Source organism: Lissotriton vulgaris, chromosome 2_1, assembly GCF_964263255.1.
Source record: "Lissotriton vulgaris chromosome 2_1, aLisVul1.2, whole genome shotgun sequence".
NCBI classification, from domain to species: domain Eukaryota; kingdom Metazoa; phylum Chordata; class Amphibia; order Caudata; family Salamandridae; genus Lissotriton; species Lissotriton vulgaris.
In genome coordinates this window covers 32406915-32421241 of record NC_141687.1, presented here as the reverse complement: position 1 = coordinate 32421241, position 14327 = coordinate 32406915, and positions in this window count along the sequence as shown.

Genomic DNA, 14327 nt, shown 5'->3' with positions numbered 1-14327 from the left:
GGAGGAGGGGGGGGGGGACAGGCAGGCGGCGGGAGCAAGGGGGTGGGGGGGGGGAAGCTCTACAAAAATAGAACCCACAGAAACCTTGTTACTGCGGAAATCAGGTGCCCAGAAAAACCACATACTAGAAACCCCCTATAGAAGCCAATGAGAAACCCACGGACCACCCAAACCTTTCACTGCGGAAATCAGGTGCCCAGAGAAACAACGCACTCAGGGGCGGCTCTAGGATCAAGGTGGCCCTGGGCAGGGAGCGTAGGTATGGGGCCCCGGAAGAGGGGGTCCGGGCGGGGCGGAGCGCAGAGGCCAGTGAAAAGTGGGGGTTCAGGGTGTTTGGAAATGGAACAGACCGGATGCCGCCAAATCCCTACCAGGGGCCGCCACGCAAATATGTATTGATCCTCAGAGGATTATTATATTAAGGATATATATTGGTGTGGTGGCCCCTGGGGTTTGGTGGCCCTGTGCAGGTGCACAGCTTGCACATGCCTAAAGCCGCCCCTGACGCACTACAAACCATGTATACAGAAGCCACAGAGAAACCCACGCAAACCTTTCACTGCGGAAATCAGGCGCATAGAGAAACAACGCACTACAAACCATGTATACAGAAGCCACAGAGAAACCCACAGAAACCTTTCACTGCGCAAATCAGGCGCCCAGAGAAACAACGCACTACAAACCATGTATACAGAAGCCACAGAGAAACCCACAGAAACCTTTCACTGCGGAAATCAGGTGCCCAGAGAAACAACGCACTCAGGGGCGGCTCTAGGATCAAGGTGGCCCTGGGCAGGGAGCGTAGGTATGGGGCCCCGGAAGAGGGGGTCCGGGCGGGGCGGAGCGCGGAGGCCAGTGAAAAGTGGGGGTTCAGGGTGTTTGGAAATGGAACAGACCGGAGGCTGCCAAATCCCTACCAGGGGCCGCCACGCAAATATGTATTGATCCTCAGAGGATTATTATATTAAGGATATATATTGGTGTGGTGGCCCCTGGGGTTTGGTGGCCCTGTGCAGGTGCACAGCTTGCACATGCCTAAAGCCGCCCCTGACGCACTACAAACCATGTATACAGAAGCCACAGAGAAACCCACGCAAACCTTTCACTGCGGAAATCAGGCGCATAGAGAAACAACGCACTACAAACCATGTATACAGAAGCCACAGAGAAACCCACGCAAACCTTTCACTGCGGAAATCAGGCGCATAGAGAAACAACGCACTACAAACCATGTATACAGAAGCCACAGAGAAACCCACAGAAACCTTTCACTGCGCAAATCAGGCGCCCAGAGAAACAACGCACTACAAACCATGTATACAGAAGCCACAGAGAAACCCACGGAAACCTTTCATTGCGGAAATCAGGCGCCCAGAGAAACTACGCACTAGAAACCCCCTATAGAAGCCATGGAGAAACCCACGGACCCACAGAAACCTTTCACTGCGGAAATCAGGTGCCCAGAGAAACCACCCACTAGAACCCCCCTATAGAAGCCATGGAGAAACCCACGGACCCACAGAAACCTTTCACTCCGGAAATCAGGTGCCCAGAGAAACCACGCACTACAAACCATGTATACAGAAGCCAACGGAGAAACCCACAGAAACCTTTCACTGCAGAAATCAGGCGCCCAGAGAAGCCATGCACTAGAAACCCCCTATAGAAGCCATGGAGAAGCCCACGGACCCACAGAAACCTTTCACTCCGGAAATCAGGTGCCCAGAGAAACCACGCACTACAAACCATGTATACAGAAGCCAACGGAGAAACCCACAGAAACCTTTCACTGCAGAAATCAGGCGCCCAGAGAAGCCATGCACTAGAAACCCCCTATAGAAGCCATGGAGAAGCCCACGGACCCACAGAAACCTTTCACTACGGAAATCAGGTGCCCAGAGAAACCATGCACTAGAAACCCCCTATAGAAGCCACAGAGAAACCCACGGACCCACAGAAACCTTTCACTCCGGAAATCAGGTGCCCAGAGAAACCACGCACTACAAACCATGTATATAGAAGCCACGGAGAAACCCACAGAAACCTTTTACTGCGAAAATCAGGCACCCAGAGAAACCATGCACTAGAAAACCCCTATAGAAGCCATGGAGAAACCCACGGACCCACAGAAACCTTTCACTGCAGAAATCAGGTGCCCAGAGAAACCACACACTAGAAACCCCCTATAGAAGCCACGGAGAAACCGACGGACCCACAGAAACCTTTCACTCCGGAAATCAGGTGCCCAGAGAAACCACGCACTACAAACCATGTATATAGAAGCCACGGAGAAACCCACACACACACACACACACTGTGGCACATCTGAGGGACACCTAGCATACACTTCACACTGTGGCACACCAGTTTAACACCTAGTGTACACTTCACACTGTGGCACATCTGAGGGACACCTAGCGTACACTTCACACTGTGGCACATCTGAGGGACACCTAGTGTACACTTCACACTGTGGCACATCTGAGGGACACCTAGCGTACACTTCACACTGTGGCACATCTGAGGGACACCTAGCGTACACTTCACACTGTGGCACATCTGAGGGACACCTAGTGTACACTTCACACTGTGGCACATCTGAGGGACACCTAGCGTACACTTCACACTGTTGCACATCTGAGGGACACCTAGCGTACACTTCACACTGTGGCACATCTGAGGGACGCCTAGCATTGTCCTCTGCTGGTAAATCCACACCTTTTGCAATGCCAAGTAAGCATTTCCTACTAGTATGCTTAGGAAGTTGTTTGTATTTGCAGGTGGATGTTCTGTTGTGTATCTCCCCTTTTTGGGGTACTCTCATGTAGATTTCCTGAGGCCCCAGAAGCACAATCCTAGGTTTGGCCTCTGTATAGAAAAGGAAAACACTGTTGCTAGAGATATCTTGTGGGGTTTAAATGGGGAGCTGGACTCCATAAATCAATATACACACACCTGGGTTTTTGTAACAATAAGTGTTTAGCATCTGCTTATCCAATGTATGTCATATATTCGGATTATTATCACAATAAAAGCAAATTGAACAATAATAAATACTATTAAAACGAAAAAAAAAAAAAAGAAAACCCCTATAGAAGCCATGGAGAAACCCACGGACCCACAGAAACCTTTCACTGCGGAAATCAGGTGCCCAGAGAAACCACGCACTAGAAACCCCCTAAAGAAGCCACGGAGAAACCCACGGACCCACAGAAACCTTTCACTGCGGAAATCAGGTGCCCAGAGAAACCACGCGCTACAAACCATGTATACCGAAGCCACGGAGAAACCCACCGAAAATTTTCACTGCGGAAATCAGGCGCCCGGAGAAACCATGCACTACAAACCATGTATACAGAAGCCACAGAGAAACCCACAGAAACCTTTCACTGCGGAAATCAGGCGCCCAGAGAAACCATGCACTACAAACCATGTATACAGAAGCCACAGAGAAACCCACAGAAACCTTTCACTGCGGAAATCAGGCGCCCAGAGAAACCATGCACTACAAACCATGTATACAGAAGCCACAGAGAAACCCACAGAAACCTTCACTGCGGAAATCCGGCACCCAGAGAAACCACGCACTAGAAACCCCCTATAGAAGCCATTGACAAACCCATGGACCCACAGAAACCTTTCATTGCTGAAATCAGGCGCCCAGAGAAACCACGCACTACAAACCATGTATACAGAAGCCACAGAGAAACCCACAGAAAATTTTCACTGCGGAAATCAGGTGCCCAGAGAAACCACGCACCAGTAACCCCCTATAGAAGCCACAGGGAAACCCACAGACCCACAGAAACCTTTCACTGCGGAAATCAGGCACCCAGAGAAACCATGCACCAGAAACCCCCTATAGAAGCCACAGAGAAACCCACGAACCACCCAAACCTTTCACTGCGGAAATCAGGCACCCAGAGAAACCACGCACTACAAACCATGTATACAGAAATCATGGAGAACCCCACAGAAACCTTTCACTGCGGACATCAGGTGCCCAGAGAAACCACGCACCAGAAACCCCCTATAGAAGCCATGGAGAAACCCACAGACCCACAGAAACCTTTTTACTGTGGAAATCAGGCGCCCAGAGAAACCACGCACTACAAACCATGTATACAGAAGCCACAGAGAAACCCACAGAAACCTTTCAATGTGGAAATCAGGTGCCCAGAGAAACCATGCACTAGAAACCATATATATAAAAGCCACGGAGAAACCCACGGACCCACAGAAACCTTTCACTGCGGAAATTAGGTGCCCAGAGAAACCACACACTAGAAACTTGTATACAGAAGCCACAGAGAATCCCACAGAAACCTTTCACTGCGGAAATCAGGCGCCCAGAGAAACCACGCACTAGAAACCCCCTATAGAAGCCATGGAGAAACCCACAGACCCACAGAAACCTTTCACTCCGGAAATCAGGTGCCCAGAGAAACCACGCACTACAAACCAGGTATACAGAAGCCGCGGAGAAACCCACAGAAACCTTTCACTGCGGAAATCAGGCGCCCAGAGAAACCATGCACTAGAAACCCCCTATAGAAGCCATGGAGAAACCCACGGACCCACAGAAACCTTTCACTGCGGAAATCAGGTGCCCAGAGAAACCACACACTAGAAACCCCCTATAGAAGCCACGGAGAAACCCACGGACCCACAGAAACCTTTCACTCCGGAAATCAGGTGCCCAGAGAAACCACGCACTACAAACCATGTATACAGAAGCCACAGAGAAACCCACAGAAACCTTTCACTGCAGAAATCAGGAGCCCGGAGAAACCATGCACTAGAAACCCCCTATAGAAGCCATGGAGAAACCCACGGGCCCACAGAAACCTTTCACTGCGGAAATCAGGTGCCCAGAGAAACCACGCACTAGAAACCCCCTATAGAAGCCACAGAGAAACCCACGGACCCACAGAAACCTTTCACTCCGGAAATCAGGTGCCCAGAGAAACCACGCACTACAAACCATGTATACAGAAGCCACGGAGAAACCCACAGAAACCTTTCACTGCGGAAATCAGGTGCCCAGAGAAACCATGCACTAGAAACCATATATATAGAAGCCACGGAGAAACCCACAAACCACCCAATCCTTTCACTGCGGAAATCAGGCGCCCAGAGAAACCACGCACTAGAAACTTGTATACAGAAGCCACAGAGAATCCCACAGAAACCTTTCACTGCGGAAATCAGTCGCCCAGAGAAACCACGCACTAGAAACCCCCTATAGAAGCCATGGAGAAACCCACGGACCCACAGAAACCTTTCACTCCGGAAATCAGGTGCCCAGAGAAACCACGCACTACAAACCATGTATACAGAAGCCACGGAGAAACCCACAGAAACCTTTCACTGCGGAAATCAGGCACCCAGAGAAACCATGCACTAGAAACCCCCTATCGAAGCCATGGAGAAACCCACGGACCCACAGAAACCTTTCATTGCGGAAATCAGGTGCCCAGAGAAACCACACATTAGAAACCCCCTATAGAAGCCATGGAGAAACCCACGGACCCACAGAAACCTTTCACTCCGGAAATCAGGTGCCCAGAGAAACCACGCACTACAAACCATGTATACAGAAGCCACGGAGAAATCCACAGAAACCTTTCACTGCAGAAATCAGGAGCCCAGAGAAACCATGCACTAGAAACCCCCTATAGAAGCCATGGAGAAACCCACGGACCCACAGAAACCTTTCACTCCGGAAATCAGGTGCCCAGAGAAACCACGCACTACAAACAATGTATACAGAATCCACGGAGAAACCCACAGAAACCTTTCACTGCGGAAATCAGGCGCCCAGAGAAACCATGCACTAGAAACCCCCTATAGAAGCCATGGAGAAACCCACGGACCCACAGAAACCTTTCACTGCGGAAATCAGGTGCCCAGAGAAACCACACACTAGAAACCCCCTATAGAAGCCACGGAGAAACCCACGGACCCACAGAAACCTTTCACTCCGGAAATCAGGTGCCCAGAGAAACCACGCACTACAAACCATGTATACAGAAGCCACGGAGAAACCCACAGAAACCTTTCACTGCAAAAATCAGGAGCCCAGAGAAACCATGCACTAGAAACCCCCTATAGAAGCCATGGAGAAACCCACAGGCCCACAGAAACCTTTCACTGCGGAAATCAGGTGCCCAGAGAAACCACGCACTAGAAACCCCCTATAGAAGCCACGGAGAAACCCACGGACCCACAGAAACCTTTCACTCTGGAAATCAGGTGCCCAGAGAAACCACTCACTACAAACCATGTATACAGAAGCCACAGAGAAACCCACAGAAACCTTTCACTGTGGAAATCAGGGGCCCAGAGAAACCATGCACTAGAAACCATATATATAGAAGCCACGGAGAAACCCACAAACCACCCAATCCTTTCACTGCGGAAATCAGGCGCCCAGAGAAACCACGCACTAGAAACTTGTATACAGAAGCCACAGAGAATCCCACAGAAACCTTTCACTGCGGAAATCAGGCGCCCAGAGAAACCACGCACTAGAAACCCCCTATAGAAGCCATGGAGAAACCTACGGACCCACAGAAACCTTTCACTGCAAAATCAGGCGCCCAGAGAAACCACACACTAGAAACCCCCAATAGATGCCATAGAGAAACCCACGGACCCACAGAAACCTTTCACTGCGGAAATCAGGTGCCCAGAGAAACCACGCGCTACAAACCATGTATACCGAAGCCACGGAGAAACCCACAGAAAATTTTCACTGCGGAAATCAGGCGCCCAGAGAAACCATGCACTACAAACCATGTATACAGAAGCCACAGAGAAACCGACAGAAACCTTTCACTGCGGAAATCAGGCGCCCAGAGAAACCATGCACTACAAACCATGTATGCAGAAGCCACGGAGAAACCCACAGAAACCTTTCACTGCGGAAATCAGGCGCCCAGAGAAATCATGCACTACAAACCATGTATACAGAAGCCACAGAGAAACCCACAGAAACCTTCACTGCGGAAATCCGACACCCAGAGAAACCACGCGCTACAAACCATGTATACCGAAGCCACGGAGAAACCCACAGAAAATTTTCACTGCGGAAATCAGGCGCCCAGAGAAACCATGCACTACAAACCATGTATACAGAAGCCACAGAGAAACCGACAGAAACCTTTCACTGCGGAAATCAGGCGCCCAGAGAAACCATGCACTACAAACCATGTATGCAGAAGCCACGGAGAAACCCACAGAAACCTTTCACTGCGGAAATCAGGCGCCCAGAGAAATCATGCACTACAAACCATGTATACAGAAGCCACAGAGAAACCCACAGAAACCTTCACTGCGGAAATCCGACACCCAGAGAAACCACGCACTAGAAACCCCCTATAGAAGCCATGGACAAACCCACGGACCCACAGAAACCTTTCATTGCGGAAATCAGGTGCCCAGAGAAACCGCGCACTACAAATCATGTATACAGAAGCCACAGAGAAACCCACAGAAACCTTTCACTGCGGAAATCAGGCGCCCAGAGAAACCACGCACTACAAACCATGTATACAGAAGCCACAGAGAAACCCACAGAAACCTTTCACTGCGGAAATCAGGCGCACCAGAGAAACAACGCACTAGAAACCCCCTATAGAAGCCATGGAGAAACCCTGTAGCCAGAGTGACAGGGAGACCCAGAGAGGCAAGGGTCTGCAGCCAGAGTGACAGGGAGACCCAGAGAGGCCAAGCTCTGCAGCCACACCCCCCCCCACACACACACACACACACATATCCCATCAGGATGCACAGCAGGAGGCGAGAGAGGGCCAGGGCAGCGGGGTGAAGGGCTTGGCTGGCAGGAGGCGGGAAGGGCAGAGGGGTGAAGGGTGGAAGACGGGCAGGAGGGAAAGGAGGCGGGAAGGGCAGAGGGGTGAAGGGTGGAAGACGGGCAGGAGGGACAGGAGGCGGGAAGGACAGAGGGATGAAGGGTGGAAGACGGGCAGGAGGCGGGAAGGACAGAGGGATGAAGGGTGGAAGACGGGCAGGAGGGACAGGAGGCGGGAAGGACAGAGGGATGAAGGGTGGAAGACGGGCAGGAGGGACAGGAGGCGGGAAGGACAGAGGGATGAAGGGTGGAAGACGGGCAGGAGGGACAGGAGGCGGGAAGGGCAGAGGGGTGAAGGGTGGAAGACGGGCAGGAGGGACAGGAGGCGGGAAGGACAGAGCGGTGAAGGGTGGAAGACGGTGTCGTGTCCCCACCATTAACACACGGACACGACTGGTATTTTCCTTGAGCTCTTTATTGGTGCCATTACACGAGTCCCCGTCCCTACTCTAACTGTCCCCGTGGTTCCTCTTCCCCGGCTCCTCCCGTTCCTGCTCCTCCCTCTGTCTCCACCCCTCAACCACTAGACTGCGTCTCACCATACTACATCTCCCCCTTTCTTAACAAAATGAGCTTAATGTCCTTAGTGTTCGCAGTTCTTCAATCCGCCACGCAGGTTGGCGAACAGCCTGCTCTTCGAACCTCAGTAATGTCGAATCCGAGGTGGGCTTGACTTTGGTCAATTTTTCGGTTGTCTTAATCAGGGCATTCTTGATCACGTTGCGTGTGAACTGTCTGCTCTCACATTCTGCAGTCGTCATGTCTCTTTCCCGTGGTGTAACTACTGGTGGTGTAGGTGCTCGATCTCTTTCATGGGTGGATAGTGTTCTGGTCCTCTTCCGAGCGCCCGTATCCACTTCTGCTTCCGTTTGTCTTGTCCGGTTGAAGGCAACACTGTCCTCCAGTTCAGGATCATGTATGCCAGACAGTATGGTGCTATCCGATGAGACTGTCTTGGCTTGGTTCAGTAATTCATTCACCGCCTTTATCTTTACTGCCTTTTGCTTCGTCAGGTCACAAACAATACTGTCTTCCTGTTTCGAGTCTGGGATGCCGGCCGGTGAGGTATGAACGGTGGAGGTCAGTTTATGACTTGGAGATTGATTTGCTGTCTCGGGTTGTTTCTCCCACGCCTGCACACGCCTGGAACAGGCAGACCCTGGGGTCGGCTGAATGTTGGTGTGTCTTGTTCTCCTCCGATGAGGACTTAGTTCTCCCGCCGTGTCTGGCTTCTTTTGCGGATTGACTGGTTGGTCCATTTTTATTTGGGTGCTATTGGCCACGTTGCTGACCTCCGCTTTATAGGACCAGGACCAGGGCCTTCGAGTCAACCTTGCTGCCCCTACCCGGGGTGACGGTGTGGTACTGGTGTCACGATGCACCTGTGCTCGATGCGACAGGTTGTCTGGTGGAGGGATCGATTGTGTATTGACATTGGTGTGGGACACGTGGCTCTCGACGTGAGGAGTGTCTCTTGGTTTGCTGATGTGTTCAGGTGCTTGGCGCCATGGCCAGTGTCGGGACCACGACTCTGTCGACTCAAAGGATCGGACCGAAATGCTGTCCGAATCAGAGGAGTTCTCCCTCACTTCCCTCTGAGAATGTTTCTTTAAGAATGTTGTACGTGGTCGTTGTCGGGACCATGACTCGGCCGACTCAAACGATCGGACCGACATGTTGTCTGAATCAAAGGAATTTTCCCTCACTTCCCTCTGGGAATGTTTCTTTAAGAATGTTGCACGTGGTCGTTGTCGGGACCATGACTCTGCCGACTCAAAAGATCGGGCCGACGTGCTTTCTGAATCAGGGGGGTGTTCCATCAGTTCCCTCTGTGAGTGTTCATTTGGGATTGTCCTTCTAGGTGGTCTTCGGAACCGGGTGGTCCGTGACGAGCTGCTTTCCCCTTCGGAATTGTGTTTGAAAGGCTTCTCCATGTGTCTTTGTTGGAATATCTTCAATGCTGCCTCATTTGGGAGATTGTTTGAAGATTCCGTGCTTGTTCCTTGTGCTTGATCCCAAGCTTTCGCCTCTTCGTCCTTCTCGTCTGATGTTACCCATCTACGCTCTGTTTCGTCGTTTTCGCGGGGCCTATGGATGCTTCGGGGCCCATGAAAGCATGGATCTTTTCTTGCTGGTTCTCCTTCCCACTTGCTTGATGTTCCAACACCTCTGACTTGGGGTTTATGTGTTCTCCGGCCAGATGTTTCCTTGGACTCGTCTTCACTGCTTGTCGACTGATGTCCCTGCGCCGACCTTCGGTGTTGACCAGTGCGACCCTTTCTTCTAGGGTTAGTCTTTCTCTCCCACTTGCTGTGTGGGATGCCTTCCTGTCCAGGAGTGCGATCTGTCCCACTTGATGCTCTTTCCTCCTCCTTTGAATGACTCTTTGAGGAACTCCTGGGGGGTGAATAACTTTTTGGAATTGTCTTTTGGATGGGTGACTCTGGGTCATCTGACTCCGAGCAGTCCTTGGTTGACCTTGAGTAGTCGGATGCTGAGTAGTCCGACTCTGAGTGATCCGTTGTATTTTCTTTGTCACTGCGTCTTTCCCGTTGTCTTTTTGCTGGTCTGTCTTCCCTCTCTCTCCTTTCAGTTCCGTTTGTTTTCTGAGGGTTATCTGTCCGGGCGTCTTGATAATTTGCTTTCAGATTCGGGGCCTTTGATTTGTCTCTTACATTGACGTGCAGTCCAATTTCAGCCTTCCTGATGATTTCTTCCAGTGACCACTTTCCTCGCAAGATCTTGAGTTTCGTGTCGGGGTTTGTGCAGCCTTCTATTATCCGGAGTCGGACTGCATCCTCATTCGTGAAGGTGTTGAAGTGGCAGCCTTGTACCAGGTTTGTTAACCGAGTGATGAAGGTTGGCAGTGGTTCACCGGGTTCCTGCCGAGCTGTGTTGAAAGCGATGCGCTCTCGATCCACTTCCGTTTGTGCGGAGAGACGGGCACATAGCTTCTCTTGGAGTCTTTTATAGATGTCTGTGTCTTCGTTGGAAAATGTTTCGATTGGGCTTCGGCCCTCTGGACCTACCAAATGGAGGAGCAGCATTAGGCATTTCCTCTCTCTTTGCTCTCCATTGGCATCCAGGAAATCACTCAATGTGGCCAGCCATTGGTTCCGTTTGAGACACAAACTCCAGGTATCCGTCTGCATCCCTGGGGGTGGTGCGTCAAAGCAGGGATTGAACTGTCGTGAGATTTCTTCTCCCGCCATAAGAGGAGGATTTTGATGGATCATGTTCACAGAGCACGGGCTCTTCATTTGTCTTCTCGTCTTCGTAGTTGATCTGTGCTTAGTCGAAACCTGCGGTCTGGTCATGTGCTGGGACGTTAGCAATGCTTGTTTGGCCTTCGCCAATGCTCGCTTGGTCTTTGCTAATGCTTGATTCTGTTATGTTCGCCAGTGCTCGTTTGGTTTTCAGCAACACTTGTTTTCTTTCTTTGCTGCGATTTGTCCAATGCTTGTTGATCTGCGTGTCTCAATGCTTGTGTCTCTTTGCGTGGATCAGTGCTTGTTGATTTGCACGTATCAGCGTTTGTCTAGTTGCATGCGTCACTGCTCACTTATTTACTTATTTGCATGTATCAATGTTTGCTTATTTGCATGTACCAATGCTTGTTGCTTCACTTGTCTTTGCATGCACCAATGCTCATTGATTTGCATGTATCAATGTTTGTTTACTTGCGTGTACCAATGCTCGTTGATTCACTTGTCTTTGCATGTACCAATGCTTGTTTATTTGCATGTACCACTGCTTGTACTGGTCTTCGCATGTACCAATGCTCGCTGATTTGCATGTATCAATGTTTGTTTATTTGCATGTACCAATGCTTGTTGATTCACTTGTCTTGCATGTACCAATGCTTGTTGATTTGCATGTACCAATGCTTGTTTGGATGTCTGTTGCCTTTGCCAATGATTGTTTGGTCTTTGCCAATGTTTGTCCTTTACCAATGCTTATTCCCACTGTTCGCCTGACTTAAAGATGGCCGCCGCTAAATTTCACAGGGAAGTCCTTCCAGCTGCCTGACTCTAAGATGGCCGCCCCACTGGAACTCTCATTCACCACGAGATTTGGGTTCCATGCATTCTTCAGCTCACTCGGTCTCACGGAGCACTCACCGGCAGCCAGCCTCTTCATGCAGCTCGCCCTCCGCACCTCTTCAGACGCTCCTCAGGCACTGGAGCAATCAGACGCGATCCAGGCGAGCTCCCTGTTTACCGCGCGTCAGGTAGGCGATGTCTCACGCATCGGGGGTGAGGTTTTCTTCCGTTTTGGCGCGAACAGCGCTCGGTCAGCACCGCTTGGCAGGCGGTCTCCGTGGGGCGCCGTCCTCCACGCGAGGGCACTTTCTCTTCTCTCTTGGGGTCTGGCAGAGTCAGGGTAGGCTCCTGGCTTCTGCTCCTGCAGCGCTGGCTGCCCTTTTCACTGCGTTTACTCGCAGTGCGCCACACTCTACAACTACGGAGCTTCAGGGGTGATTGGGCAATGTCGGGGTGGGCTCCCGACCTTCACTTACGTCCTTGTTGCATCTTCGCGCCCATGGGACACTCGCGTCCAGCGCAACCGGCTCTTTCTCTGCTGGTGTTCTGGCGCTTTCACTCGGCGCTTCACCTTCTGGCGCTTTCTTCCTCTGCTCTTCAGCGCCCACACTCAGCGCTCCTTCCAGTGGCGCTTCGGCGCTTGCACACTTTGCCGCTTTCTTTTCTCGACCCTCTTCACTGCCGAGGGGAGACCGGCTGCTCCTGAGGGGGGCTCGCTATCGACGCCGCAGGGTCTCGGTTGCAGCGGAGCTCGCTCCACGCTGCAGGACGGGGCACTCTTGAGGTGGGGTCTGCCTGATCCCACCCTCGTCGCCAGCTGTCGTGTCCCCACCATTAACACACGGACACGACTGGTATTTTCCTTGAGCTCTTTATTGGTGCCATTACACGAGTCCCCGTCCCTACTCTAACTGTCCCCGTGGTTCCTCTTCCCCGGCTCCTCCCGTTCCTGCTCCTCCCTCTGTCTCCACCCCTCAACCACTAGACTGCGTCTCACCATACTACAGACGGGCAGGAGGGACAGGAGGCGGGAAGGGCAGAGGGGTGACGGGTGGAAGACGGGCAGGAGGGACAGGAGGCGGGAAGGGCAGAGGGGTGAAGGGTGGAAGACGGGCAGGAGGGACAGGAGGCGGGAAGGACAGAGGGGTGAGACTGGAGGCAGCGGTGTGGGAGGGAAAGAAGAGGAGGAGAGAGAGGGGCAGTGAAGGCCGAGGCGGGAGGAAACGAGGGAGAAGCCGGTGAGGGGGGTGGGGTTCGGTGACCAGGAGGGCAGGGTGGGGGCCGGAGAGGGAAGCTGGAGGTGCTCTCAGGGTGACTGATTTCGTGGAATACTTCGATATACTGGAGAACAACGGGAGAAATGGGGATTTCAGCAAAAAGGGAGGATGCGGGCGGAGCCTGAAATGAGGGTCAAGTGAGTAACTTGAGAGCGAGGGTCGAAAGCAGAGGTCAGGGCACGAGTCCCCCCAAAAAAAGAAGTGGGTGGAGTACCCAACGCAGGCAGTATCCAAATGACGTAACGTGCATGACATCACAGAGTATGAGGTCATCACAGGAAGTGGCATCACAACCCATGACAAAGCGGTCCGGCCATGCGATGAAAGGGTCTTAATCAGTGCTTAATTTGTGAAATAATAAGTGCAGGGTCCTGACCAGGAGGCCACTGCAGCTGGCATCACCCATCGGCCCCAGCAGCGGCCCGAGCAGCAAGAGGGGGGGTTGGGGGCGGGAGATTTCGTGAGACGACGATCAGGGAACATTCATTATTTATTTGATTTTCCCTCGTGGGCATCTGTCGAACCCCCCCCCCCCCCACCCCCTCCCTTCCCCCAATTCATTCCTTGCCTCACCACTCTTAGCTGCGCGGGCTGCTCCTGGCTGCCTCTGCTACCCCTCTCTCTCGCCTGCAAATGCGACAGTTCAGATTTTCGAGGTCCCCAAAGCTAAAGGAATGGCTGGGGAGGCAGGTATTAGTAAATTTTTTTATGTATAGTGTATTCATAAACAACCGTTGTTCTGCTCATCTCTAAATTAGATGAACAGCGCCACCATGTGATAGGCTGCCAGAAGGGCGGTGTCGGCAATAAAGTGCCGGTACCGAACACCAGAAACCAATGAAGTGCCCATTAGAGCACCGGAAACCATTGGCTCAAATTAAGCACCGGTCATAATTAAAAGTAATATTGTTGTCTGCCCCCGCGCCGAGACACTGTGAAACCTTATTAATGAACAGTTTGGTTTTGCCTTGAACAAATATATATATATATATATATATATATATATATATATATATTTTTTTTTTTTTTTATTGGTCCACCTGATTCTAACACTTTTAATCATGCCTCACAAGTCACTATTAATGGCATTATTAATGACTTTGTCAATATAACATATGCCAAGGATAACACATG